Source organism: Micropterus dolomieu, linkage group LG18, assembly GCF_021292245.1.
Source record: "Micropterus dolomieu isolate WLL.071019.BEF.003 ecotype Adirondacks linkage group LG18, ASM2129224v1, whole genome shotgun sequence".
Classification (NCBI taxonomy): domain Eukaryota; kingdom Metazoa; phylum Chordata; class Actinopteri; order Centrarchiformes; family Centrarchidae; genus Micropterus; species Micropterus dolomieu.
The window spans coordinates 877,085-903,031 of record NC_060167.1 but is presented as its reverse complement, the minus strand read 5'-3'; the positions used below and the strand labels follow the sequence as shown (position 1 = coordinate 903,031).

The following is a 25,947-nucleotide window of genomic DNA, read 5'->3' as shown; positions in this document are numbered from 1 at the left end:
GTTTGGAACCCAGACGTCTTGTTTATTACAGCCGTGTGTAACGTCAACTACTGACGTAACGACGCTCGCCGCAGCCTGGTTTATTCGCTCCAAACCAGATGATGGAAGCGCAGATTTCACAAATTTCTTTTTTGCGACATTTCAAAAGTACGATTAAAATTGACATGACACTTGGATGGAAACACGGCTACTGGCAGTGTTGAATCATGACAGTAATAGTTACATATAACTGCAGAATACCGTGCGGCTGTGACTGCAGGTGGCTCGCTGCTCAGGTGTGCTGGTTCAGTTCAGTCTGTCTACCTGCTGCGTAGCGACCTGTAAGCAGCTGTCAGGCTAATGTCAAGAAACACAAACAGCAGGAGAAGATTTACTGTCTCTGTGCTGACAGGATATGAAATGGATGTTGCAGGTATTATTGCTCAGCTGTCTTGCACATGAAGCAGTAACATCTAATGTTTAAGCCAGTGTGCAGCCCGTGCTTGAAATACTATTTCTTTTGGCTATATATGAAGACGTGGCTGCTGCCTAATGATAAACAGATGTGTTGTTGGAAAGTTAGGAGAGTTTACTGGCTGGCGGTGTTTGAATGCAGAGCACGGCGTGGCGTGAGGCTGGACTAATGCCTGTAGGTGCTGGTCTGTGAGCAGCTCGTACATCAGCAGCAGAGTTCGTTACGAGCCGCCACGGGCAGCCAGGTGATGGACTCGAGGCGAACGACCCCAGAGAATCCCAGGAGTCTGAAGACAGATGGGCTGTAGTGTTCTGGATCAGCTCTGTGAGCGTCTGTGCTTATTTCATTTGGATTGTTGTTGATTCCAGGTTTTGGCGTTCAGGATATGAGGAGCTGAGCGAAGGGATGCTCCTTATATCTGTGTGCTAGTCTGCAGGGGATGGGTGTGTCTTGTCAAAATGAAAGTTTGGATGGAGTCGTCCTTTAAATTGACTCACATTTCTAGGTTTTGCACATGATAGGAACGCTCAGGGACCATAATGTTGAAACCACTCTGTAAGATTATCTTTCAGCTTTAAAAAGTCAGAAAGTATATTTTGAAGGTGGTGACCATACTCTCACAGAGAGCTGAACTCTGACTGGAGTGAGCTGGAGCCGGGGCGAGACCTGGCTTCACTGCAGACACCTTCCCCCTGCAGGAAAACAACAGGCCATGAACTCCACTAATGATGTGTTTGGATGCTGCTGACTCTGCCCGCTGAACCAGGGCAGCAAACTCCTACACGCACACCGTGTACCACAGATGCACCGAAGCCGAACACGTGTCGTGTTGAGGCTGTCCTCATCACACATTGGACGAATCCACATCTTGCGATTTACGTCCATTGCTAAAGCAGGAGGTAATGCGTCCTGTATGCCCTATCAGACCACAGGGTAACAGGGTACCTGCACGCGGGGTGGTAAAAGTCTTAAATTTTTAATTCAAAAAATTAGGCCTTAAAGTATTGAATTTTATTTACAAAGCTCTTAAACTTTTTGTTGTCCTTTCGTAGGATTAAATAAATGTCGTAACGTCATAAATAAACACTTTTTGTTTGTGTGACTCTGATGTTATACAGCAGCACAGGTAACGTTCCTGTTGTCAGTGTTCAGCTTTACGCTCTGGACTGTGGAGAGCTCGCGGTGCACGAGCTCTGGCGTCCAAGCTCTGGCGTCCAAGCTCTGCGCGTGTCAGTCGGTTAGGAAAGAAAACAAAACGACTCTGACGTGCTACTAACAAGCTAACGCTAGCACGTCGACTAAGAAGGACAGACATGCAGACGTGTTGGCGGACGAGGCGTGCGAGTCAGTAACAACAGCAACGGAGAGACGGTTGAGTATGAGACGATACCGGGACGAGGAAAAGACAAACCCAGGTCCTTTTCCCCGCTGCTTTCACGCCAATATTGTATTCATGTCGTAGGTGTCATTTACACTGGGTCGCTGGGGACACGACTCCATCTCTTTTCTTCAAAGCATTTGTTAAATATTATTAAAAATGGCTTGCAACAAGAAATGTGAAAAAACAAATGAAAAATGCTTTGAGAAAGGTTTCTTACACAATAAGAAAACATGCAATGCCATATAAATATTTATAAATATACAAAGTTACGCTGACTCCTGCAATCTATTCTGTTTGTACAAATAAAGGCCCTCCTACCATTAATTGGTGCAGAAAATGTCTCCAGAATGCAGGAAATTAAGCCCAAAATATTCTAGGGGCCCCCATTTATATATTTCAGCATTGAATCAAAATAGTGTTGAAACATCTTCTTGTCTCGTGAACCCAATATTGTGTATCGTCACACCCCTAATCTGAACCCCTATGTCGCCACCACATTTTAACACAAAGTGACGTGCTTGATTCGTTTTTTGTTATCAAACACACCCCAAAAAGCTACAGTGCGTTAAATATTAACGTATTCTGCTCAAAGGTTTTATTAAATTCAGGTAACATTGCAAGTAATAATATTCTCAGGCTTAAAATTCATACATATTTTGGCATAAAATTTCATCCTAGGTGGTTTTAAAAAGTCTTAAATTTAACTTTGAGGATCCTGGGGGGGGGGTACCCTGTGTAATAACCCTCTAGCCTTAGGTGGTCAGTGATTGGCTCTCACGGTCTCAGTATTTCTTAAATCAAGTTAATATGGATGCTTTTGGATGGCTTATGTGCAGAGGTCAGGAAGACTAAGACACCCCCCCCTCAAGCAGAAAGAACTAATTTGTTGTTTATTCATAAAAACTTCTTAAAAACAGGAACATGTTCATGAATGCAGGGCAGCAGTTTCACACGCTGACTCAGAGTTGCAGCACAGCGGGTTGTTTTCATCGCAGTTTTTGAAACCTACTTTCACACTGCAAAATGAAAACACTGTTTGCTTTAGAGCGGGTTTAATTATTACTAATCTTTGATGTGTGCTCCAGAGAACGCCCCATCTCGGGTCATTTTCAGTGCGCTTTGATGCTAAATGAGTTTTTACCATTTTAGAAATTCAGAGCAAGCTAAATAATGTTTCATGTTCCTGACGGGGAGATCGCCCATCTTTGTTTCTGCTTCTTCCCTTTGGTTGTTAGAGTGTTTTAATGTATTCATTCATCAGCCTCACCTCTGTTTGGAGCATGTAAAGCTCATGGTAACGTTCTGCATGTTTGTTTTGTGGCAGAGCCTCCAGCAGCGTCTCAGTTTATTGTACACAGTCTGATGCTAACTGTGTAATTTACCAGTGAAAGCAGGAAGAGGCGGCCTCTTTAAGCCTCACAGGCACAAATCATAGACTCTCTATGGAGGCATACTGTAAAGCATAACTGGGTAATTGGCCGGTCTGAGCTTCGTGCAGGTAAACGCCTGTGCAGCGTGGTTAACGTGGCACATCCCTCGCCATGTTCCAGTAAGTATCGCATGAAAGGTCTCTGGAAAGGCCAAGAGCTGTCACATTAGCATAATATTGAATGTGTCGTGTAGATGATGGATTGATTCTACACAGCCCTTATTACACAGCATGTATCAGTCAGTGATGAAATTTGATTAGGTGGTTTCATGAATCACATGACATGACCACGTGACCGGTGGTTAGGGGCCCACGAGAGCTTGATTGATGACAGCAAATGTCTCACACCTGTTTCTGTCGTCTCTGAGCTGTGTCCAAGTGTTTACGAGTAGGAAGCTGCAGCTCAGTGACCTTTTCTTTAATCGCGCATCAACATTTTATCATCTCAGTTATTTGTCTGAACCGTCTTCAGGCCCTGAGGTCACAGTAAGATCTGCGGCAGAGCAGTTCATCAGCTCACCCACTGTGCTGTCTTTAAAGTTAATAGCATCTTCACTGGTCTCACCATTCGATTCCTCTTCGATAGGCACCTCATTACGATTATGAGGCTGCGATGCAAACGAACAGGATACGGATGTATTTTTCTCACTGTTTGGTACTTTTTAAAGCAAAGTATTTGTAACAATCCAAAGTGGTAGGTAGTGATGAAATGCAGATATTTAATGTTACTTAATGTAAATGTAGCTTTGCATTATTACAAGGTCTAAGGTTGTTTATTGGTCATTATACAGCACATGGCTGCATAACAAAATGAAATTCGTAGTTCCTTCCTGCTGCACACACAACATTTAATTAAGTGTAGGCCTATATTAAAATATGGTAACATAAAATAAAACAATATATACAGTTTTTATCTACATATATACAGACCGACACCCCGAACACTCCACAGTGCATTCTTTTAATTTGCATCTGGGGTGAACGTAAACAGCAGCAACCAGATGATAGTATGTAAGTTTCATCTTCAGACACTTGGGAAACAGAGTCCATCTTGACTGAGTTTGTGCACCAAGCATCATCGATGTAAAACACAGAGTCCACCTCCTCTCATTTTGCCGGAGTCTTGCGCTGACAGCCGAGTGCTTGATCCGGGATGTTGATGAGCTCTGATGCTGCTGTTATAGAGTCAGATACGTGTTGAACTGCTCATTTTACACTCTCCAGCCGAACAATGTTCACTCCACCTTAATATATCTAAATTATTATCAAAACATTTGTTTATAAAAAGGCACATAAAATGCAAATTCACTCATTTAAAAAATTTTTTTTTTACTGAGTCTAATCTGTACATCACAGTAACTGTTCAGTGACACGGCGTTATGCTGCCTTTCCTCTTCCTACTGATGGATTTTTAGGTCACTGGAAATATTGGGTTTGAGTTTTGACCCTGGGGTTGCTGTAGCTGGTCTGTGTGGAGTGCAGAAGCAGCAGAGTGGCAGATTATTATGTCATTCAGAGCTCAGAAAACATTTACTTATTTGCACAGTATGTCACTCAGGATGTTCAGCATGTGAAGCAAAATGTGTAGTTTATGTTAAGATTGTATTATCGCGATGCTAATGTCCGTTAGCATGTTAATGGAGATTGCCATTATATGTTAGCATTGAGCTAACCATCGAAGCGCTATTTCTTTTATTAATATCACGTATCGATATGATGGGCTGGAATATCGATACAGTATCATTGAAAAATGTACAACAATATATTGCCGTATCGATTGTCACACCCCTACTGAGCACCGTGGGCTTTGAGAAACGGCATTTCGTTCATTTGTGTCCTCGATATGTGGATGAATGACAACAAACCAACTTTACAGCAGCCAGATGGCGTCCTGCTCAGCTTCCAGACCGCTGAAGAGGAGGTGTTTGCTAACGCTAACCGCCTTTCTAGCAGTAGGAAAACAGACAGACTCTAATAAACGGACACGCTGTGAGCTACACTGTACATTTACAGCTGACACGTAGCGCTCATCTTCGCCTCTGCTCCGCCCGTTCACGTAGCTGTCCTTTGAAGAATGAGCAGAGGACGCTCGCTAAGCGCTGCCGTGCTGCACCGCGTGCGGGTGAAGATCATTAACGTTAGTTGTGATTTTATTGATCATGTGAAAGTTTAGTAGCAGCTGCCTGTCTGTGCCCAACAGGGAGAACCACACGTCTCCGTTGTGTTCACGCCACAGACGGTCCGGAGCCGCACTTCAGCATTTTTGTTCTGTCAACATCACGTTATCAGTTCTAGATAACAATTTTTGACCTTTATGAATCGATTCAGAATCGTCCATCCGATCTAAAAATCTGTTATTTTCCACACCCCTAATTAAGACATTAAAAACGGCGTTAAATTGCAGGGGTTCACGCTGTGTGCTGCCCTCTACTGGTCAGGTAATTATTCAGCGACACACACTCGTCAGGCAAGCAGACTGTGCTGGATTCATGTTGCTGAATGTATTTCTGATGCGCTTCTGCCTTGAAGACTATGTGCCTGTAAGTAATGTGCAAACCATTTTCAATCACTTGCATTTGGAAGGGATGTCATGTTAGAAACGTTTTGGTAAAACGTGCTCTGTTAGCAGCTAGCTCTGTAGATGTTTCGTACAGCAGGCTACATTGCTATAGTTATATATATCATATTTAATTTCTCTCTGCATATGTTTCGGGTACTGATTTGTGTCTCTGTAATGTTTCAGTTTTACAAAACAAAAGAAAACAAAACCAAAAGAGGAAACAACTTCAGTAAAACACAAGAAAAGTCCGGCCTTGTGTGTTTATTGGAGGACTTTTGAATGTTATCTGGCTGTCTAGCTTTGCACAAGAGATCACAAGTTGCAAGTGCAGCACACGCACAACCCACATGAAGACACTTGGACCAAACATGCAGGAGAACCTGGTGTTTGTACATGTTCACCTGCCATGCTCAGATTTTACACAGTGAAATTAGTTTCTCAGTGTTGTTTTGAGCATTTGGAACATAAAGTGGAGACGAGCAGAATGTCCATATCATAACTTTAGAGTCACTCTGATGCAGATATGTGTCGTGCCGGCGCTGGAAGTCTCAAGGACTCTAACAGGACGCAGTGAGGGCAATGACCAATTAAGTTCAGAATGACGGTGTTACGACCTCAGATGAATTAAGTCCAGGGGGAAGAGGAGGGTAAAACATTATGGTCATAGGTGTCATTTACACTGGGGACGCTGGGGACACGTCCCCATCACTTTTTGAAGTGGCTGATTTTGTCCCCATCACTTTTTAAAAGCATAATTTCTTAGAAATCTTCTGAAAAAACAGCTTGCACCAAGAAATGTTAGCAAATGAAATATTTTGAGAAAAGAAGACAAAAGAAAGAAATGAAAAAAAAAAAAACGACCCAAAAACGTGCAGCGATCAGTAACTTCAATAAAATCCTGACACAGTTTCTTCTCGTCGTCTCCCTGTGAACCTGACGAACTGCTGAGTCCGTTTGTGACATCTTGTTTCTCACACGGTAAAAAACGTGTGCAGCCTTGAACAACGAGGCAGTTTAACTGAACATCTAAAGGTTGGTTTATTATCTTTAGCTAACAGCGTTGACGTTACTGGTGCAGGTGGGGATGTGATGGACGACACTGTTGAGTATTTTGGTGTAGTTGACTCTGTAGCAGCCTACGCTTCGCCCTCTGGATGCACCGTTATTTAATATTTTTCCTGACCTGCAGTAATTTGTAAAGAACTTCTCATACAGATCCCCCGTAACATTTCCTAAAATCACACATGCTGCTCCATCTGAGCCCTTATATCACTGCCACTTTCTAACACAGTGATGTCCTGTGATTATGGTTAGACCCACGCAACAACACAGAAACACACATGTGCAAACAAAAAGAATATTTATTAACAGTTAAACAAAAACTCAATGTCCCCCCCCCCCTCCCCCCAGAGGAAATAAGGACGAGCACACGGCTGTATTCCAGTAATAAGTGGAGCTACTAGAGACAGGTCCTGCTCTCAGGACACTCTCCAGCAGCAGCAGCACAACAGCACTGCTTAAAAATGCACAGCTCCACTTCTTGTTTACCAAAAGTGAATGAATAAATGATGCAACCCAGGAAACAACATGATGCAACCCAAACTGCTCCTGCTGCTGTTCTGCAGCATGCTGAGCCAGCCCCGCCCTGCAAACAAATCCATATGAAGCTGTTCAGTCTTAAGTGTTACAATCTTATTTTTCTTCAAATGACACCTCGCAGCTTAACACTTGAGCAGCAGCCCCAAGCGGCAGCAGTAATCACGGCTTCAGCAGATGTTTTCTCATCAGCCAGAACTGGGTAAAGACGGTGCAAACGCGAGGTTGTTGGTCAGGCTTCATCAGGACAGAGTTCTACGCTTGCTTCCTCCCCCATGTCACATACATTCACACGGATTAAGATATCGTATCCCTAGAGCTGAATAAACAGATTCTCCCTGTGACCTCGCATAAGCTTTCTCCCTTCAGAAACGAAGCATGACGTCGGAAGTGTCTGAAACTTTTCTACTCTGTGGATGATAAAACAGAATGAGCGCTCCTGTAATTTACACTTGCATCGGCAAATATGTGACGACTGTAATTATACATCATTATTCTTTCTTTCTGCAGTGCAGGTTGGTTTTTTTTTTAGAAGAGGTGCAGTGGCGCTGACCTCGCTCAGTTATTTTCTGAAGAGGCAGTGTAAGTGCTGAATGTAAGTGGTTTAAACAGCAGTCTCACCTCTCGCCTGGCCCCTGTGCAAATCAGACCCCGTCGCAAGACAAATTACATTTAATGATATGCCGCATGAGACGGGATAAAAGGAAAATGGCAGAGAATGAAGAGGAGGAGGTAGACAAAAAGAGAGATGAGAAAATATGTCTGAGGAAAGGAAATATACATAAAGGTGGATACAAAAATGATATGAAAACTGCAGTGATACACGTGATCTGGATTTTGACCTAAAGATTTGTCGTCGTGCTGCTGTTCTAGCTTAATGTTAGCATAGCGAGCCTTGGCAGAGATGGGGAGGGACAGAAAAGGAGGTGCGAGTGACAGGCTGCAGCAGTCGAGGTGGAATCAGAATCAGACGTGAACACATACGAGGAACTTGACTTGGGTCTTACATCGCTGCCAATGTACATACACAGAACAAGTTATACCAGAGGACATTAGGGCTGCACGATTGTAATGGAACAAATGGTACTCTGAGTCTACTTGCTTGATTATCAAGGAAAATGAACAAAATACTGACATTTTGAAATGTGATTTTGAACAAAGTTAAGCTATAAACAATATTTATAAGAAGAATTGGTAAAACAGAACTAAGGGGGCGTGTTGCTCTACAGAGGAGGCGGCTAGAAGGAGCAAATATTGGCCCACTGGCATCCTGGCTCTAAATCTACATCTATCTACAACCTGGAGGAGGAACTAACATGCAGTCCCCTCCAAAGGTCTTGGAACAGGAAGGCAAATTCTTTTCTTTTTGTTGATCACTGAAGACATTTGGGTTTAAGATCAAAAGATGAGACAAGAGGTCAGAATTTCAGCTTTTATTTCCTGGTATTTAAATCTAGATGTGTTAAACAACTCAGGACAAACCACCGTTTGTTTGAACCCACCCATTTTTCAAGTGAGCAAAACTACTGGAACATGTGACTGACAGATATTTCTTGTTACCCAGGTGTTGCCTTTTAGGTTGATGGTCCAAACATTAAATATCTCTGCATGACTAGTCTAAGTTTTCATCCTTGGTTCAAACCTATAAAGACTGCATTTCCTGTTAAAGAGGATAAACCGACATGAAGACCAGAGAGCTGTCTGTGGGAGAAAAGCAAGCCGCTGTCAAGCTGAGAAAAGAAGGAAAATAGAGCAGAGTCATTGGACAAACATTGGACATAGCAAGCACAACAATGTGGAACTTCCTGAAAAGGAAAGAAACTACTGGTGTACTGAGCAACAGGTCGGCCAAGGAAAACAACAGCAGCTGATGACAGAAATATGGTGAGAGCTGTGAAGAAAACATCAGCAGCGACCTCCACAGTGCAGAGTGAAGGTATCACAATCCACTGCTGGAAGAAGACTCGGAGAGCAGAAATCTAGAGGCCGCACCACAAGATGCAAACCACTCATCAGCAGCAAGAATCACAAGGCCAGACTGAAATTTGCAAAGAAGTACAGAGATGAGCCGCAAAAGTTCTGCAACACGATCTGATGGACTGATGAGACCAAGATTAGTCTCTAGCAAAGTGATGAAAGGCCAAAGTTTGGAGAAAGAAAAGAACTGCTTCTGATCCGAAGCATCATCTGTGAAGCCTGGTGGAGGTGATGTCACGGCTGCTTCTGGAACAGCCTCAGTAATATTTATTGACGATGTCACTGATGATGGTCGCAGCAGAATGAATTCAGAAGAGGACGGAAACACTTTACAGAGAAATGCATTGAAACTAATGTGGAGGAAGTTTATCCTGCAGCAGGACAATGAGCCAAAGCACACTGCCAACAAAACAAAGGACTTCATCAGGGGGAAAAAGGTTTCAGACCGGCCAAGTCAATCAGCTGATCTTCACCCAACAGAGCTGCATTTCACCTCCTTAAGAGGAGACTGGAAACAAACAAGAAGTGAAAGAAGCTGCGGTAAAAGCCTGGAACAGCATCACAAATGAAGAATGCAACAGTTTGGTGTCGATGGGTCGCAGGCTGGAGGCAGTTACTGCAAGAGAGGGTTCTGCCACCAAATATTACATGTTATTTACTTTAAGGTAATTTGTTCCATAACTTTTGTTCACCTCAGAATGCTGTGGTCTAATACAAACGGTGGTTTGAGTTGTTTAACACATCTAGACGTGAATACCTGGAAATAAAAGCTGAAATTCTGAACTATTGTCTCATCTTTTGATCTTAAACCCAAATGTCTTCAGTGAACAACAAAAACAAAGGAAGTGGCCTCACCGTTCAAGTCTTTTGGAGGGGACTGTCCATGAGTCTATTAGTATAATATCATAACATTAAATAAACAGTATAATTTTCAGTTAATAGTCTACTGTTAGTATAACAATAACGGCCTTATTCATTATAATTTCATATAATAGTGTATCCTACTATTTTACCACTAGTAGAATATTAAATCCAGTTACAGCTGTTTCATTTCTGTGGGTTATTTATTTATTTAATCCTTGTGCAAGAAAACGGATCTACATTAGTCTCTAATTTGTTAATGCTAAGAAATAACTTGTCAATAATAATAATATCGTTCAACATTTAATGATTTGCTGTCAAACCTTTTTTAATGTCCCGCCCCATCCAGGCTGTGATTGGTCGGTTGACGAAAAGTGAAACTTGAACAATAAAAGGCACCGATACAGCGTTAAACGTTAAATGGCCAGCGAGCCAAACCCAGATCTTCCTGATCTTCTCCCAGTTTTCTTCTGTCTTACTGCTTCACCTGCTGCCGTCGTCTCTCTGTCAGAGAGCAACAGGTGTTGTGCCGAATTCTGCACGCCTGCCGAGAATTGCATGCACCTCGCGGGTGGTAACGCTAATTCATGCTGAGAAAAGAGATGGATGCAGATCTCAGCACGTAGCCTCCAACGTCTGTTCTGCCGAAGAACAGCGGAGATAATGAGCAGACTGCAGCGCACACAGAGAAGACACTTTTTGCGTTTATGTAATCACACATCACGACATCACGATTGCTGTTAGATTAATCGTGCGGCCCTATAGGACATGCTTATTTTTATGCAGAAACTGTTCCTGTGTCGTTTTAGCGTACAGCGCTCTGTAGCGCCTACCGGAGGGGAGGGGCTGGAACAGGTTGTGTCCGGGATGAAATGGGTCTGCCGTGGTGTTCCTGCCTCTCACCCGACTCTGGACGTCCTGAGTGGAGGGCAAGGACGGTGTCCTTACTGTTGTTGCCAGCGGTTTAGACATTAACGGCTGTGTGATGTGTTATTTTGAGGGGACAGCAGATTTACACTGTTATACAAGCTTCACGCTCACTACTTTACACTGGAGCAAAGTGTCATTTCTTCAGTGTTGAAACATGAAAGATAGTCAGATATTTACAAAATGTGAGGGGTGGACTCACTTTTGTGAGATACTGTATATTTGGGGGTGGGGTGAACGTGGCGTCCTGGGGTACGTCAGATTTTCCACAGGCTCTGGGGATCTACAGGACAGAGTTACTGTACTTGTTATAAACTGGGATTTAAGTCACAGACTTTGTGTTAAAGTAAGAGTAACTAACTGAGTCAGAGAGACTGCGTCCACCATCCACCCCGACCACCTCCCTTCAACCTGCATTCTTTAAACACTGCACTTCCTTCACTCAGAGGAACATCCAGGCAGTAATTACGCTTCCGAGAGCACGTTGGGATGACGGGGCCGTAGATTACTGCATATAGACATACAGATGATGCACTGATGATGAAGAGCTCGACAGAGTTATACAGACGGTTTTACATTATTATACATTGTGAATCCTTGTCAGTGAAGAATAACTTCACACAGCAGCAGCTCTTCCATTAACGTCCTGTTAAATTTTAAGGGTGGCCGTGACTAAGACGGCTTCTGTCAACCTGTCTCCACTGCAGACTTTATCACCTTGTTCACTGACAGAGCTGGAAGGACCACTCTGTGTGTTTTCTCTTCTCTAACTCGCCGTACACAGTATGTTCAGCTGGGTTTTGTGGACGCTGTGTGTATATTGCAGCTGTTTGTGTGCATGTGTGTGTTTCCAGGTAGCGGGCGTTGTGTCGTAGTTTATAAGCTTAATTTGGAGCTTTATGTGGCGGCGCTGGGCCTGCATATATTTCAGCAGGAAATGAGGTCATTATGGCCTCCCCCGACTTCTGAGCGAGGCATGAGGTTGCATACTGAAACAGCGACACCTCGAAACAGATGTCTCTAATTTATATGGATAATCGTTAATCCCAAAACAAACAGCACCCACACACACCCTGCATCACCTCTCTTTAACTTTCTCTCCACCAGACCTCTGTGTGTTTACAGCCCGTACATACTGTACTGTACTTACTGTAAATTAGACTGCAGCGTGTTACATGCTGCTGCGTCTGCACATACATAAACATAGTTTTCGTCATGTTATCCTTTCTTTATTGATGCACGATGCAGATGTTGTTTTCTGGCTCTGGTTAGACTAGAGCTGCAACGATTAATCGAATAATCGATTAGATGTCCATTATTATATTAATCCCCAGCTATCAACAAACTGGCAAAAAAGGTCGTGTGTTCCGAAGCGTCGGGTTTCCTCTCTGCAGAAAAAGGCGAGAGACGGCAGGCACAGCTCGCAGGTATTGCACAATAATCGAAATGGCGCCGGCCGAAACTCTGAGCAACAAATCAGCTGATTTTTGGACTTAAAATGGCGGAAATGACAAGCGGTTTTAACGATTAAGTGCTGTGGGCGTCAACAGGTTAAAGATTCCTTTGCCATTCGTTTCCATAAAGCTGGATATACGAATGATAGATTTGTTTCTGTAGACAAGAATATTTTATACACCTTATTTTAGCTTTATCATGCTTAACAAAGCCGAATCCTTTATTCGCCCATGAGATTGAAGTTCCAGTAAAAATGTGGAATGATGTGTGATTTGGGCGGCAGCAGCTCAGACCGGAGGGTCGCCGGTTTGAATCCAGCTCGGACCAGAGCTGCGGAGTGCGGACTGGTAGCTAAAGAGGCGCCAGTTCGCCTCCTGTTCGCTGCCGATGGAGGCCTCGAGCAAGTCCCTGAACCCCCAACTGCTCGGGGCGCCGCACTGAGTGGCAGCCCCCCCCACTCTGACATCACTCTGTGTCGCTACGGGTCCTGTTTGTGCATGTGTGTATTTCGGACCTGTGTGTAAATACTAACATTGAGAAAACATTGAGTTTCCCCTTGTGGGATTAATAAAGTATATCTTGTTGTTCTTAAATTTAAACTGGAACAGACTTTAACCATCTCATTCAGTCCACAGTCAGAGCACCTTTCAGAAAACTAACAGGATGTGTTCTGTGTGAACCATATGATGACGAGAGACAAAACGCCTTCATCTTTTCCATCCAGCCTCTGCACACAAACCTCATCAGGCATCAGCCACAGTCCTGTTTTGCCCACTTGGCTTTTATTGGCGTCTGTATTTCAGCAGGCTCAAGCGCGACTGGAAACTTCAACAATGCCGTCTGTTGTTGAAGTGGCCTTTCAAACAAACACAAGGCCTCTGTCGCCCCTGCTTTGGCAGGAATGTTCTCCTTTACTGGAATGGAGGGGGAGAGGGACAAAGACGGAGCGACGCTGGCAGAAAGAGGTCGGCTGACAGGGAGGGATCGGAAATAATCTGTGGAAGAGAGACAGAAGGAGGAAGGATGTAGAGATGGTCCTGGCAGCCCTGTGCAAAGACAAGCCAAAAATATGCAACTTTTCAATCTAAGCCGAGACTTCACCGGGCGGTTTCGGTGATTAGTTCCTGTTTCTTTTCTGAATATGAAGCGGGGGGGCAGAGAAGAGGGTAAAACATGAAGGTGAAGACGAGGACAGAGGGAGGCACGGAGTAATACAGAGTCAGATAAAGAGAAATCTCAGCACTTGCAGGAGGTCAGCCGGCTGGTTCACCGGTGTGCCTTTAAGACATAAAGCCCAGTATGACTAATGACTGACAGAGGTTAAAGAAGGATGGAGAAAGAGCAGAGAAAGAAGGACTAAGATCGATCAGCGGGGTTGATGCGCCCGGTGGACCATTAAACTGGGTGTCAGAGACAGGGTTTCTGCCAGCCAAAGCTCCACAGCGTCAGAATTTACAGCAGGCCTTGGCCCCTAAGCATTCCCATAAAACACTGGAGAGCCACTGTTGTCCGGGCAGACCTTTGACTGAAGACCAGAGGTGATGGAGGATCACTGCGAGTCCGGTCAGAACGGACGAGAGAGGGTTAGACTCTAAACGGGACATCTTGGTCATTATTTAATAATCTGAAAAATCATCTATTTTTAAAAGTGTACGTTTATTATTACTTTTACCAGAACAAACGCATGATGATGCACAAGAAAGAAAATGACCGAAGGCGGAAGGCAGGACTGAGATTCATCAAAGTATAAAGGTCCCCGTGGCACCCTGGTATCATCAAAAGGCGAATGAATAGCACGCCGATTTCGATACGCTTTTTTTGCTTTTAGCGTGGCGCTGCCATTTTAGCCCTACTGTCGCAGGGAAAATACCAGGGTTGGGATATAAATAGCCATGAACGGCCAGTGGTAAGGTGGTGGCGGGGTGGTCGGATGGATAGTAAGCTGGTCCCCGACCCGAAAGATCAGCATTCGGTTCCTGTGTGAAACAAAAATTAAATAAAAAGATAGGCTTCATTTTTGTTATACTTTAAGTTGCGTAGGTTGTGTAACTGAGGTAAGTTACATGTCGTCATAAACTACGTTAGCTACATCGCTTTAGCTAAGCTGCTAACGTTAAAGTTAAGGTGACCAGATTTCTGAAATTCTGAAATGTCATTCTGAGGCAGAAACTACCTTCCAGTCAATAAGTAGAGGCTGCAGTCACTTTCTGGCAAGTGAAATACTGCATGTTATGGGTTATTTTGGCCATTTAAAGGTATTTAAACAGACTGGATCGGTCGGTAAACAGCAAGTTAAGTAATGTAGAGTCATAAGGATAATAGCAAAAGAGATCATGTCTTTATTATATATATATATATAACTCAGCAGTAAGTCGTGTTAATTATAGGCTAAAGTCCATTTTCCAAATATAAACCAGGATATTAGATATATATATACCTACCAAACACATAATCCATCACAACAGGCTTCTATTATTGCCTATAATCACGTAATGTCCGGCCTGGTTACACTGTAAAAATCTGTTAAAAGATCCGTTAAAGAATCACAAAGACAACCACAAAGTGATGTTTGTTTGCACATTATGTCTGTAAAATCTGATTTCAGGTCTGTTAAGACCTTAGCCAGCGTATGATTAACACACAGTTGAAAACGGGGACATTTCCGGGGACAGGCCACCAAAACTGGGGACGTGTGGTCCCCCTAGTTAAAGTGTAAGTAGCTAGCTAACAATGTCCCCTAACCCTAACCATCACATCAGTGGTGTGTGCCTGTCTGCATGTGGGCTGGTTAACCCTGCAGCTGCGCTCTGCTAGCAGATAGAGATGAGACCTGCTTTGTGTTGCTGAGGTCTATTCATTGTTTTCACACGTTATTTTCCGCTGCCCGCCAACCAGGAAGCAAGTGACACTCTGTTACTTGGAGTTGAGCTGCCGGGTGCACTAATCGAGGAGGAGATGAGCCTGAGCTGTGTTAGGTGAGGGATTCCCTACAAGGTTAAACGTAAGCATTACCGCAGTCGAGCGGCGGCAGGGACCTGGCGGTTTTTCACGGCTGAAATATGGCAGCAGGTGCTGTTTATGGATCGCAAGCGCCCAACACTTGCAGTTTGTGTCCATATCTATCTTTCTCTGGAGTTGAGAGGTGACCCAAGTAAAATTGAACGGCTTTCTTGGCACGAGGGAGTTACCGCATGTCACGCGACTGAAAACTATGAACAGGGACTGAACAGCGTGAAAAGTCAGTCATGGTCCCCCCAGTAACACGGGGTCATTCCACCACTGACTGCACCACCACCCTGTAACAAGTGTAATGGCTGATCGCAGCAACAAGCAGCAGCACTGCCAGATGCAGAATATTAAGGGGTAACAGAGACGCATCACGTTTCCCTTTCTGCCTTTGCAGTAGGATTGTATTTATTGACCGCTGTTGGTTGTATTATCTGAAACACTTCAATCTGAAATAAACCGTCGCCTGTCCGGCAGGTCGAAGCTGAGTCTGTCACCGCTGGGCTGACGTACTGGTCTGTTTAAAGTCTGTTTAACCATCTGACTCATTTTGTTGCTTCTTCTGGGTTTTGTTCGTGATGTTGTGGCGTTTTGGGTTTAAGTGATTCATGAGAGGAAGAACGGCCTGAACTCATAAAATAAGATGCATGTTGTGAAACAGGAATTTCCCTTTTTGAAGACGCCCTGCGGCGTTTTGTTAACATTCAGTGTTTCTCAGCAGAGCTCACTGTGCTGTGGGTTTAGTGTTTAGTATTCTTGTTCATGTCCTTCCTCCTGTGCTGAAGTTGTTTATCCCTCCGTCTCTGTGTTTTCGTTCTTTGTGATTTTGTTTGTCAGTTATGCATTCGCGTTTTATTTTGTTAATGTCCCTGATTGTGTCTCCTGTGACCCATGCTGTCACCTCGCTGTTGACTATTTACAGTGGAGATAAAAAGTCCCTATTAAAATGGTTCTTGTGATGTAAAATAATGAGACAAATCATGTCAGACGTTTTTCCACCTTTAATGTGACCTATAATGTGAACAGTTCAATTTAAAAACAAACTGAAATCTTCGAGGGGGGAAAATGAAAAATAAAAACCTAACAAATTCAAATTAGCTTTATTGGCATGAATGTATAGCAACAATTTTGCCAAAGCTACATATAAAGTACATAAGGACAATTAATTTCATACATTTCATTAGATAAAGAAATAAAAGAGCAAAAGTTGTGTTTGTGTGATATAAAAATAAACAATAAAAATATATAAAATTAAAAAATTCTGTAAAACTAAATATAAAAAAAAGTAAGTAAGTAAAACAATAAGTGTGTGTTAGAAAATGAAAATAATATATTAAATGAAAATAAATAAAACTGTAACGTGTGTGTGTGTGTGTGTGTGTGTGTGTTTAAAAAAAGTATATACAAGTAAAAAAAAAAAAATATATATATATATATATAAAAAATATTTGAATAAACTAAATGACACAGTTCAATGACACATTCAAACTCAGGTTAACTAGAAGTCATTACACCCCTGCCATCATTTAAAGTGACTCTGATTAATCACACATAAAGTTCAGCTGTTCTAGGAGGATTTTCCTGATGAGCAAAAGCCACGGTCCTCAGAGACTTTCAAAGCATCAGAGAGATCTCATTGTTGAAAGACAATAAGTCAGAAGACGGGTACAAAAGCATTCCCAAAGCATTAGATATACCCTGGAACACAGTGAAGACAGTCATCATCAAGTGGAGAAAATATGGCTCAACTGTGACTTTACCAAGAACTGGACGTCCCTCCAAAACTGTTGGAAAGACGAGAAGAAAACTGGTCAGGGAGGCTTCCAAGAGGCCTACAATATCAAAGGAACTGCAGGAATTTCTGGGAAGTACTGGCTGTGTGGTACATGTGACAACTATCTCCTGTATTGTTCATATGAATGGGCTCTGGGGTAGGGTGGCAAGACAGAAGCCTTTTCTTACAAAGAAAAACATCCAAGCACGGCTGAAGTTTTGCAAAAACAAACAAGTCCCCCAAAAGCATGTGGGAAAATGTGTTATGGTCTGATGAAACCAAGGTAGAACTTTTTGGCCATAATTCCAAAAGGTATGTTTGGCGCAAACACAACACTGTACATCACCCAAGGAACAGCACAGCCACAGTGAAGCATGGTGGTGGCAGCATCATGCTTTGGGGCTGTTTTTTCTTCACCTGGAACCGGGGCCTTCGTCAGGGTGGGGGGAATTATGAACAGTTCCAAATACCAGGCAGTTTTGGCACAAAACCTTCAGGCATCAGTTAGAAAGCTGAAGGTGAAGAGGAAGTTCACCTTTCAGCACGACAACAACCCAAAGCACACATCCAAATCCACAAAAGCACGGCTTCACCAGAAGAAGATTAATGTTTTGGAACGGCCCGGCCAGAGCCCAGACCTGAATCCAACTCAACATCTGTAGGGTGATCTGAAGAGGGCTGTGCACAGGCCATGTCCTCGCAATCTGACTTTTGCAAAGAAGAGTGGTCAAATATTGCCACGTCAAGATGTGCCATGCTGATAGACTCCTACACAAAAAGACTGCCTGCTCTAATCAAAAGGTGCTTCAACAAAGTATTAGTTTAAGGGTGTGCGCACTTGTGCAACTGGGTTATTGGTAGGTTTTTATTTGTAATTGTTCACATTATAGGTCACATTAAAGGTGGAAAAAGTTCAATCAATCAAAATTTATTTCTAAACACTTTAACAGCAAGCACGAAGTTGCTGTACAGAGATTTAAAAAAAAAGAGAAAAAAGCAAATATCAATTTACAGGTTATCACATACATATAATGTATACAGTTAAAACACTAACAAATGAGTTCCTCCAAGGGTCAAAAGCCAGATGGAAGAGATGGGTTTTAAGACAAGTTAGAGGAATTAGAAAATAGAAGACAGTGAGGAAGCGGGTCTGATGGTAACAGGAAGGACATTCCACAATTTCAGAGCTGCCACCGCAAAAGCACGGTCCCCATTAATGCTGGATACACACCAAAGGATTTTTTACATCTTAAGATTTTCAATATGTGATAGACCACAAACATGAGGAGAAAAAATCCTAGATTTAACCGTTCTGCTCCTATAGTGTGTGGTGTGCCATGATGTGACAAAGACAGCACACCACACACAAACAGTCTAGACTCGGGTTGAAAATCTAACACAGGAAATCTTGCAAAATCTCGCAAGACTTCAGAACAAGCATGGCGGACGATATGCGGGGAGAAATTGCGACGTTGAACAAACATTCGTGCTGTTGCCACAAATCTACAAGCTGATCCTCCATCTCTGCTGTCCACATTAATTTCACCTTGTGCTGCGCCATGACTGCGTTTCTGATGGTTCCGTCTTCAATCATCTCGCTTTCTGATTGGATATTGTTTCGTTTCACGTGATAATCTCCAGAACGTGCGCGCGTTTGTCGTCGGAGATCCCCCCCACACATCAAGATTTTGTAGCGATCGGGGCGCCTCCGGCGTTCTTCCCCTCAGGTTCGGACACTCTTAACACACCTCACACCAAGAGAGAATCTGATAATCTGTAGAACCATCAAGATAATCGGGACATAGCTAGGATTGTCGGAAGGGGGGACATCGGCCCAAAATCAGGCCGATTATCTTTTGGTGTGTACCCAGCATAAGTTTGCGACAGGTTTTAGGCGCTGTGGTGTCCAATATGGGGCGGCTGTGGCTCAGGAGGTAGAGCGGGTTGGCTGTTAATCGGAAGGTCGGCGGTTCAATCCCTGGCTCCCCCTAGTTGCATGTCGAAGTGTCCTTGGGCAAGATACTGAACCCCGAATTGCCCCTGGCGGCTATTCCGCCAGTGTATGAATGAGTGTGAATGTTAGTTTCCGTTTGAGCACTTAGGCTCAGTGTATGAATGTGTGTGACTGGTGAATGCAGATGTAGTGTAAAAGCGCTTTGAGTGGTCGAAAAGACTAGAAAGGCGCTATACAAGTACGGAGCATTTACATTTACAATATGTGTGCATTTGACTCATAACAGTTCAAAATAGCACTGTAGCAGCAGGACAGAGGGTCCGTGACCTCCTAAGGGGAGAGCAGTGATTGGTGGTTATGTAGGGACTGAACCCTTCTATGGTACCTAACAGATACCTAAACATGTCCTATATAAGCTGTGTTTGATGTACAGAGAGACAGAGTGGCCATCGGGCTGGGTCACTCTCCAAGCTGCTGCAGAGCTTGTAATTGATGCTGAACTCCTTGATGTAATAAACGTTTATGATCATTGTCAAGCGGATTTCTTCTCAACACATCATCGCAGCATTATCGTTCGGACACCACAGCGCTCTCAGGAAAAGTTTGTCAGCTGACCTGAGCGAACGGGTGGGTGTATAAGGATGAAGCAGCTCAGATAAATAAGGGGGGGCAAGGCCATTCAAGGATTTAAAAGTCAGTAAAAGAAGTGGGGAGATGTGTTCATATTTCCGTGTCCCTGTTAGAAGACGGGCTGCAGCGTTTTGCACCATCTGGAGACGGGCGAGAGACGATCAGTTCATCCCAACGAAAAGTGCATTGCAGTAATCTAGTCTCGTAGTCACAAAGGCGTGTATCACGGTCTCAAATTTGTGCTTAGAAAGAAACGGTTTCAACTTAGCCAGCTGTCTTAATTGAAAGAAACTAGATTTAACCACTAACCCAACATGTTTAGTTAGTTTAAATCAAGTTCTGACATGATTTATCTTTGTCTCATTATTTTACATCACAAGAACCGGACATTTTAACAGGGACTTTTTCTATCCACTGTAGCTGTCGAGTGTCTCCCCTCCTGGTCTTTGGATTATTCTGTCTCGTTTTGGATCAACCTTTGGATTTCCATGTTCCCTGGATTCCTGTGTGTGTTGTTTGTTCCTTGGACCGCCTGCTTCCTTTGTTGTAAGTACCATTATCCTGCATCCTTCACCTGTGCACCTGACTAACTTTAACACATAGTTAGACCTTGAGAAAACACACAGTCATGTTGAATTTATTTCCTTCTTCATTAAAAATGTGCACAGCAGTTTTGTTTGCGTCCATGTTTGCTTGCTGGCAGTCTTCTTCTCTCTCCCAGTGGGGTTTTTTGGTGCGTTAGCGCCACCTGTAGGTCACTGTAATGGCCTGAAACCACTAACGGGAACACGTCAGCTGTTTCAGTGTGCATAAAACATTATTTAATGTCGCCACCACTCGTCAGACTCTCTACAGGGTACTTTTAAACTTAACTATCTACAATCTAGAGCAATGATTCTCAACGGGGGCGTTCAGAGGACGACGGGGGACCAACGAGGGGCGTGGAGGTGCCATATTTGTTTTGAGGCGAGTTTATGCCAAAGATTCACAAAAATACGACTTTTAACTTTCAACTACTTTAGCATTAAACATAAAAACCTGCCAGTTTACGGCACTGCGACTGTACGAGACGGTGTGTTTCGAAACTCTTCTTCTCTTCAGCTTCTTGTGGCGCAGCGCCGTGCTGCCTTCAGGGGAACGGGACATCAAAGTATCATTTATAAAATCTCACCCATTTGTTTACTGTCTAATCTCTGGAAAACTGGACGATCTCTTTCTTGGTTTTACTCGAGGAAGAATTTCTTTCTCTTAAAAGTGTTCACTTCTCTGAGGGATCCACCGTGAACGCCTTGTTGTCACAGGGGTTACACATTTACGAGAGGGATGTTCCGCTGTCGGACTTCCCCTGAAAGCAACTTGGCATCCACACGCTCGTTCAGGACAAGTGGCTTTTTGAACTTGTTTCCTTTGAAAGTGAACCCTTCTGCCCTTAAAAAGTGGCAGCTTGTTTCCTGTTGAATTTATTAAGAATGATTATTGTTTGGCATTTGCATCAGAAGCGCGGCTGTTGTTTAATTAAGATTTGAATGTTAATTTGCTAGCTGTTTCTGATTGACTGCTGTTACCTCGTTTAAGTTGAATGTCAAATTTGTAAAGGCTGCAGTTTTTAAACGCCTATAAAATATAATTTCTATTTACTTGGCCTTTTTTGTTCCCTGGGAAACGAACAAATCTGTTCTCAATAATTTGCTTTTGTGATGACAATAGTAACAACAATTATAAGCTTTATTCATTTTCAAGGCAATTAGCCTACATCTTATTTGTTGGGGGGTGCGGTAAGGGACCTGGTTAAAGGATAGAGGGCCCTGGCCCCCAAACAAGTTGAGAGCCACTGATCTAGAGCCCTGATTGGTAAAGCATGCATGTTGGGGGCAACACGCTGCCTGGAAGGCTAAATTCAGGATAAAAACAGCAGTAAGGCAGAGAAGAAGAAGAGAACTCAGCGTCAGACAGTGAACAAGTGTTTCAGGTTTCAAGGTAATAATAGGCTAGTTTAATGAATCACACGTCTGAATCTCATAAATATCCTCCGTCAGGTTAGGCTCTTTGACTTCTAATGCACACATGAGACTAAAATGATTAGTATCGGCGACTTACGGTGGCGTGTCGGTCTGCGTTTAGAAGAAAGGAGTGAATAGAAGACGAGTAAAGGGAGCACAATGCCAGAAGTAAATGTAAGAGAATAATATGTGCATTTAATCTGTTTTGCATCTTAAGTTTCTGATCAGTGGGGGGAGAGAAGCACGGTGGTGACCATGAAGGAGCTGAAGTTCAGGAAGTAAATTAGGGATGCAAACTAGTCTTTTTTATCTAACGAGGAGACCTTTTGTTTTGGATTTTAATGTGCAAATGAAATGTTCAGTAATTATCCAGAAATCACGTAGAAAAAAAGATTAGTGGAAGATTCTGTAATTATTTTATAATCGCACCGCAGCGTAATCCAATCGAATTTCCTCCAATGATGAAAACACCATAATTCTACCGTACGTCGGTTCTGTAACTTAAAATAGTGACATCAGACACGTTTTGCCTCTTTTTAGTTGCCAGGAGTGAAAATGAGTGATCCTCAACATTTGTTGTGTTTTAGATCCAGCTGGAGAACAATTAAGTTCAACATAGATTGTAGCTCTACCGCAGACCGACAGCCGATCTATTATTGAGACTACTTGCTCGCGACGGAGCGTTTCTATTTTAACCCGCACAGCTTTTCTAGCATTTACTGTCCTGGTTTACCAGCACAGAAAACTCACAGACCAATCGCATGTGCTCTAATCGTCTCATGTGATGCTGCTCAGCCAATCAAATCTGTGCATTCTGATAAGCATTACTAGTCCGCGAGATTCACCAGAGACGTTTTGGAAACACACAGGGGGAGAGGAGACGAATGAAAAAAGAGATTTCACAAGATTTTTAATCAAGAATGTACAGATTTTTAGATGTACGTTCCTCCCACGAGCAGAACCAAAATATCTCATAGATCTCCAATGCCAGCTGGCAGGTCGAGCTAGAGCTCACGTTCCTCACTGAACAAGAGAAAGTAGGGAAGTGGAAGCTCTGTAAGAGGGGATGAAAGAGAAGAGGAGGCCTTACAGCTGTTCATTTGCTATGATGTGTTGAGTGTATAATAAAATTATAAAATCAGTTAAGACTGCACTTCATCACTTCAAGCTACACTTTTTATATCGTTTTTCTGAAATTAGGCACTTTATTTTAGTTTACTTAAATTTAGAATGTATTATTAGAGCAGTTATTTATTATCCCTCCTATTTGATGTAAAAACTGATATCTTGAAATTTTATTTGACTTGACAGTCCGTTGTTGACACAACTATACGTTATGGTACTGAATGATAACGCAAGTAAGTCGTTCCGGACCTTTGCTTTGGGAAATTTTCTCTAACTGGACTTCTTTGAATCTTTGAAGTAACGACCTTTAGAGGGGAAGAGGTGTCGACGGCTCTCCCTAAATATCTCTCTCCAGTCAGAGGGAGGGCTCTGGTGGTGACGCTGACTCTTGTTGGCAGTTTGACAATTTTTACATCTTTTCATCAAGAGGAAGCTGACAGGTGTCTGGACTAGGAAGTCTCGCAGAGTAGGGTCTCTATAATACACAGAGTGTTTGTACACGTGGAAATGTAGACAAACAACAGCTAGTTTTACATTGAAGGGAAAAAGGGCAGTAAACACACACATTCATCAGTCTAGAAATGTCAAACTCAAGCCGTCCTGCTTTGACACAACATAAAACAATTAGTCAGTTTGCTTTTTGGAAGCAGATTCCTCTGCTTTTCTTCTCCCCACCTGCTGATCCAGCCGACGCACCTGAGCCTCTGACTGCCGAGAGGCCGACGCAGATCGAGTCTTTGCGTCGTCCACAGAAATCAAACTGAATGTAATTGAGTGTAAAAAACGTGAACAGAGGACAGTGCAGCCAATCGTGCCACCACCACCATCATCACCACCACCACCACCATCAGCACCACCATCATCATCATCAGCACCACCACCATCATCATCAGCACCACCACCATCATCATCAGCACCACCATCATCATCATCACCACCACCACCATCATCAGCACCACCACCATCATCATCACCACCTCCACCGTCATCATCAGCACCACCACCATCATCATCAGCACCACCACCATCATCATCAGCACCACCACCATCATCATCAGCACCATCATCATCAGCACCATCATCATCAGCACCATCAGCACTACCACCATCAGCACCACCACCGTCATCATCACCACCACCACCATCATCATCAGCACCATCATCATCAGCACCATCAGCACCACCACCATCATCATCAGCACCACCACCATCATCATCAGCACCATCATCATCAGCACCATCACCATCATCATCAGCACCACCACCATCATCATCAGCACCACCACCATCATCATCATCATCAGCACCATCATCATCAGCACCACCATCATCAGCGCCACCACCATCATCATCAGCGCCACCACCATCATCATCAGCGCCACCACCATCATCATCAGCGCCACCACCATCATCATCAGCGCCACCATCATCAGCACCATCATCATCATCATCAGCGCCACCACCATCATCATCAGCGCCACCACCATCATCATCAGCGCCACCATCATCATCATCAGCGCCACCATCATCATCATCAGCACCACCACCATCATCAGCACCACCATCATCAGCACCACCATCATCAGCACCACCATCATCAGCGCCACCATCATCATCATCAGCACCACCACCATCATCATCAGCACCACCACCACCGTCATCATCAGCACCACCACCGTCATCATCAGCACCACCGTCATCATCAGCACCACCATCATCATCAGCACCATCATCATCAGCACCATCAGCACTACCACCATCAGCACCACCACCATCATCATCAGCACCACCATCATCAGCACCACCACCATCATCATCAGCGCCACCACCATCATCATCATCAGCGCCACCATCATCATCATCAGCGCCACCATCATCATCATCAGCACCATCACCATCACCATCATCAGCACCATCACCATCACCATCATCAGCGCCACCATCATCATCAGCGCCACCATCAGCACCACCATCACCATCAGCACCATCACCATCATCATCATCAGCGCCACCATCATCATCAGCGCCACCATCATCAGCACCATCATCAGCACCACCACCATCATCATCAGCGCCACCACCATCATCATCAGCACCACCACCATCATCATCAGCACCACCATCATCAGCACCACCATCATCAGCGCCACCATCATCATCATCAGCACCACCACCATCATCAGCACCACCATCATCAGCGCCACCATCATCATCATCAGCACCACCACCATCATCAGCACCACCATCATCAGCGCCACCATCATCATCAGCGCCACCATCATCATCAGCGCCACCATCATCATCAGCATCACCATCATCAGCACCACCACCATCATCATCATCAGCACCACCATCAGCAGCAGCATCAGCACCGCCATCAGCAGCAGCAGCACCACCGCCATCAGCAGCAGCACCACCGCCATCAGCAGCAGCACCACCGCCATCATCAGCAGCAGCAGCACCGCCATCATCAGCAGCACCACCACCATCAGCAGCAGCAGCAGCACCACCAGCAGCAGCAGCAGCACCACCATCAGCAGCAGCACCACCGCCATCATCAGCACCACCGTCATCATCATCACCACCACCACCATCATCATCAGCACCACCACCATCATCATCAGCACCACCACCATCATCATCATCAGCACCACCATCATCAGCGCCACCACCATCATCATCAGCACCACCACCATCATCATCAGCACCATCATCATCAGCACCATCATCATCAGCACCATCAGCACTACCACCATCAGCACCACCACCGTCATCATCACCACCACCACCATCATCATCAGCACCATCATCATCAGCA

The 25,947-nt window shown here is 44.0% G+C and overlaps 1 long non-coding RNA gene across 2 annotated transcripts in view; it reads left to right on the top strand.

Moving 5' to 3' along the window:
* Positions 1 to 25,947, top strand: part of LOC123986877 — a 139,330-nt gene that overhangs the window by 84,031 nt on the left and 29,352 nt on the right. Inside the window, exon 4 of one of the 2 annotated variants that reach the window (XR_006829002.1) lies at positions 20,425 to 20,550. The exons of the other annotated variant lie outside the window; for it this stretch is intronic. This is a non-coding gene — a long non-coding RNA (uncharacterized LOC123986877). The remainder of the gene's footprint in view (positions 1 to 20,424; positions 20,551 to 25,947) is intronic. 2 annotated transcript variants of the gene reach the window in all.